Source organism: Pungitius pungitius, chromosome 20, assembly GCF_949316345.1.
Source record: "Pungitius pungitius chromosome 20, fPunPun2.1, whole genome shotgun sequence".
Lineage (NCBI taxonomy): Eukaryota > Metazoa > Chordata > Actinopteri > Perciformes > Gasterosteidae > Pungitius > Pungitius pungitius.
The window spans coordinates 15,150,642-15,156,057 of NC_084919.1; positions in this window are offsets into that span (position 1 = coordinate 15,150,642).

The following is a 5,416-nucleotide window of genomic DNA, read 5'->3' on the forward strand; positions in this document are numbered from 1 at the left end:
GCATTCAACTTGACCTCTCTGGTGACTGACTGCCTAAATAAGCACACCAAATACAGAGGTGGAAAGAGTAACAACATTTTGTACTCAAGTAAAAGTACTGTAACTTAGGTAAAATTTTACTGAAGTACGTCTAAAAATGTACTCAAGTAAAAGTAAAAAGTACCTCATTAAAAATGTACTCAGAGTAAAAGTCCCTGAGTTACTTTTTTAACAGCTGGGTGGGGTGTGGCATTCGAGTAGTTAAAAAAAGACAAGGGAAAATAAATGTCAATCTAGTTGTTTTTAATTGAAGGAAGATGTTTACAAATTAAAGTGTAAAAGCAAAAATAATAAAATAAAAGAGATGGATGATTTTAGTGCAGATCATCCAATAAAACATTTTCAACATTACTACAACCACTAAATATGGCATGTTCCCTATCAGGAAACTCGAGCTGCGTAAAGACGCTGTGGGAATGCCCCTGCGTGACCGCGTCATGAAGCACGTGTGAAATTTAACCAATGGCGAGCTGGTACGTCATAGCGGGGACGCCGGACCAGGACGCTATAAAGGGACCCGAAGGGCAGGACCATTCATCTCTGTGCTTTCATCTAGTGCGTGTGAAGTTTTTCCAATTAGAAATGGCTGAGCAGTATTGTCCAATGTGTCCCCCCTTGCACCCGTTTTATATCGGGCAGTGACTCAGACGACACGCCTGCGTACGCCGGTAGATGGAAGCTGCTCTGCCACTTGGTATGGGCAACGACAGCTGGACCCAGTTAACTGCCCAGTCGGTTCAGTACTGGAGTTCCTGCGGGAGCGTTTGCCACAGGTTTATTCCCGTCCACCATCAAAGAAGGTATATGTGACGGCCCTGTCGGCAGCCCATGCCCCACTAGACGGGCGTTCCCTGGGGAGACACCCGCTGGCATCCTGCTTCCTTCGTGGCACCCTGAGGCTAAGGCAAGCGGCCAGCACTAGAGTCCCGTGGGACTTGGCCATCGTACTAGAGGGTCTCTCTGGTGCTCCCTTCGAGCCCATGGCGGAGGTCGCAGTGAAGTATGTGGCTCTTAAGACCCTCTTCCTGCTCGCTATTTCTTCCTTCAAAAGAGTTGGAGATATGCAAGCCCTCTCGGTGGCCCCATCGTGCTTGGAATTTGCACCCGGCATGGTGAAGGCGTTCTTCTCCCTTCCCCCAGCTACATTCCTAAGGTCCCGTCCGCTACGGTTGGGCCTATTGTGCTGCAGGCTTTCTGTCCTCCCCCGTTCCTGAGAAAAGCGTCGGACCAGACGAAGCGTAACCTCCTCTGCCCATTCAGAGCCTTAGACCTGTACGTCCGCAGGACCTCCCTGTGTAGGCTCTCCGAACAGCTGTTCGTGTGTTTCGGGCGGCCCGGTAATTAAGCAGAGGATGAGCAAGTGGGTGGTTTAGGCCATCACACTTGCTTATGAATCGGCCGGCCAGCCCACACCTTTGGCTGTCCGGGCCCATTCTACTAGGGGTATGGCGGCTTCTAAATCCCTGTTGTCGGGAAGAATATCGCTACACGACGTTTGCATGGCGGCAGGCTGGTCCTCTCCCCACACGTTCGTGAGGTTTTACCACCTTGGCCTTAACGCTACACCTGGAGCACAGGTGCTCGTCTGAGTGTGCGTTTTTTTAAAACTTCACACCACGGTCACTTGCTCGTATGGTAAGTGGGTATAAGTGTTCCCACAGTGTCTTTACGCAGCTCGAGTTCCCTGATAGGGAACGTCTCTCGGTTACGTATGTAACCTTCGTTCCCTGAAGGGAACGAGACGCTGCGTAAACGTTCTGCCATACTCCCGTGCCCGTGGCACTCGGCCTTTCAGAGATGAATGGTCCTGCCCTTCGGGTCCCTTTATAGCGCCCTGGTCCGGCGTCCCCGCCATGACGTACCAGCTCGCCATTGGTTAGGTTTCAAACGTGCTTCATGACGCGGTCACGCAGGGGCGTTCCCACAGCGTCTTTACGCAGCGTCTCGTTCCCTTCAGGGAACGAAGGTTACATATGTAACCGAGAGACGAACTGTGGATTCAGTAAAGCAGGGGTGTCAAACTCATTTCAGATTTGGGCCAGATATTGCCGTTAACAATACTTCAAACAAAAAATACTTAAGTAAAAGTAAAATTACACAAAAAACTACTCAATTACAGTAACACAAGTAAAATGTAATTCGTTACTTTCCACCTCTGACCAAATAATACAAACTTTATGAGTTAGACGATTTTAATCCACAGATAGATACAGACATACATTTGGCACAATTCCGTCAGCGATTAGCTTTACAATGGACAACCACTGAAAATTCAGGGTCAATTATGTAACACATGTCATACATTGCAATGAGTTGTGGTTCTACAATAGCGCACAATAGTGAAACACATTCTTTTGCCTGAGAAAGTGATCCTCGTCCATCATTCTGTCATGTGTCATAAGGTTGGCACTTGGAGCGCATTTGTAACAATCCAGTATGACAGGTTATTCATGTTCAAACTATTTGCATTTTAAAGCTTAGTTATCTTTAGATGCATGATTGAATGTGAAATTGTTTTCATACAACTGCATCAACGTTTAAACAAGATATTGTGCCATGCTCTTATTACACTTTTACAACAGCACAGAAAATAGGTTTGTTTGTGCAAATGGATACTTTAAGAGTGATCTGAGTTCTACAGACCATCACTGTTGAAGAGCAACAGGTTTTTTACTTAAATAAAGCCTGCAAGCCATTCAATGTGTGGACCTGCACTGTACTTCACTGAATTATAGATTTGATTAGAGTAAATTCAACTTCCAGAGTACAGATACTGGTTGTGGTTTATACTGGTTTAGCATCTAACAAGAAGTGTAAGAAGCAGATCAAGTGCAGAGTATATCTATGTGGTCTATATGAATTACAGTATGAAAAAGTACAGGATGAAATATACATGGAGAAGTATATATAAATAAAAGCATACATATAGTATTAAGCAGCAGGATCGTAGATATGAATGGCATGATAATGCCAATATATGTTCAAATTTGGGAGATTTGAAGTGCAAGATGTTCAGTGGCTGGGAGGACTTGCGTGGCAGTCCAGGCCTGGGTTGAGGCGGGGAGTAAGGTCATCGATGTTGTGTGAATGAAAACATCAGGTCTTCTGGTTTTTCTTGGTGAGGGTGTGTTTTTACTTTTGGTGAATAATGTCTCTTCATGTGGTGACCTCTCTGTCTCTGCACACCATTGCCAAGCGATACTCATTGTTATAAAAATCTGAGCGGACAGCCAGGCCCTGCTGTGAAAATGTGCCCCAGCTCTATACACTAGTATAACTGGTTGTCCCTCTATGCTTGTTGATGCTTTGTTGCATAAGGTGCATTCCAAGGAACTGGGGAGACGTTAGAGACTAAATAACTAACAAAGCCTTCAAAGGTGTGAATGGTAGAAAAAAGAAATTTCAGTTACTAAAATACTAAATTGCTATTGCAATAGGTTTTATACTTGTTATCTGTGCCACGTTCACGGACACGCAGACCTTTTATAGATGCTATTTGAACAACAAGGTGGTGCACATCCAGTATAAGAGGACGCTTTCTTGTTATTGGCAATGCTGCCAATGCGGTGTTCAATCTTGATGGGTCCATTAAACACGGGATTCTTTTAACCATGAGACAAGTCTTTGACATCTAAAGTGTTTTGGTTTGGTTTGGTTTTGTGGACTAAACTTTAGTGACTAAAAATTACTAAAATCAAGGCTGTGTTGTCAGTGCCGAGAAAGCAAGAGGAGCCGCAGTCGCCCACTTTGAGCTTGACAATGGCTCCTCGGAGACATCATGGAGACCATTTGGAGTTGATGATGACACATATGCATGCTTGCGTTCATCTGTTGGAAAGGAGGCAGAGTCTTAGAGGCCTAGACACACCCTGGTTAAGTTTAGGATGATGCTACAGTGCAGTATGCACAAAGCCAGTGGATATTGCTAAGCTAGTGTAGGATATTAAAAAATAAATTGACGACCAGGTTCAATTAACTATTAATAAAATGCATTTAGTGTACACCAAAATACAACCATGATTCTGGAGATATGTATTCAACAAAGTAATGAGAATGTTGTAAAACCACTTTAATTTTGAAACTAATCAAGAGAATAATACCAATGTACAGTTGTGATTGTGTTCAATGTAATGTAATCTACCAAAATGCATTCATGTAATACTTGATAACACCACAACTGATAATGACTGAGAGGCCTTCCGAGCTACATTGAACTCACTCGGAGACCACTCCCAGAGGGCGTTAGCACAACACCTTTTCATTGTTGGAATGCAGTGATGCATTCCAAGTATTGTTCTTCTAATCTTTATTTTTGGAATGCAGTGATGTGCCAACAAGCCGTAAGCAAAGATCAGTGCTAGCTAGCTAACGAAGTATGGCCGTGTCTAAAGAGGCAACACGTCGAGCAGCACGTCTCTCTTCTATCTATCTATCTATCTTTATTATGTCATGTAGTATTAAAGCGCTTTGAGAGGTCAGAAGACTAGAAAAGCGCTGTACAAGTCCATTTACCAAGTTCATTTAGTTTGAATGAAAAACATTCTCCCAACCCCCGCTCACCCAATTCCATTATTTCAAAATAAAAGCCTCAATGATTATTTGTACCTCAACCATAGGTACACCACAATTGCTTTCAAATACTAGGGAAACTAGAACTTACTTCTTCAACTGCTGCTAGAACCATTAGTAACACAATTACAACTATAACTAGTACTAAACCTTATATTACTACAAAAATGTATTTTTTAATTCTCAGCTTTTTCTATTCTTTCTATTTCTATTCTTTCAGCAACATTTAAATTAATTTCAGCTTTTATTATTTCTGTGTTTTCAAATTCATAGAAGCTTCTCCTATTTGTTTTTTTTGCAATTCTTTCAAGTTCATTTCAGCTTTTCTCATTTCTGTATTTTTATCAGTTTTTAAATGTATTCCAGCTTTTTCTATTCTTTCAGCAATGTTTAGAATAATTTCAGCTTGTTTCATTTCTGTACTTTAAGCAACATTTTAAAATTAATTTCAGCTTTCTGCATTCCAACGCATTTTCAGCAGGGAATGCATTTTGTAGTTTATTACTGTCTATAACTGTTCATACCAAGATGTCTCCCATCCGTCTGGTGTTTCTTCATTATTTGAACACAACACTAGTGAAACAATAGCTTGGGCATAGTTTAACGTCTTTTGCCATATTTGCTGTAGCTCAGCTAGCTAAGTTTCCGTGAGGGGAAACTTGAGTATGATGATGTTTCATTTCATACAGAGTACCTGGTAGCTTAGCTTGCTTCTCTTTCCAAGTTGCTGACCCACACTCATTTTATCCTCTGGTTCGAGTTTGTATCCCATACAACAATCTAAATGAGTGACAACCACACACACTGC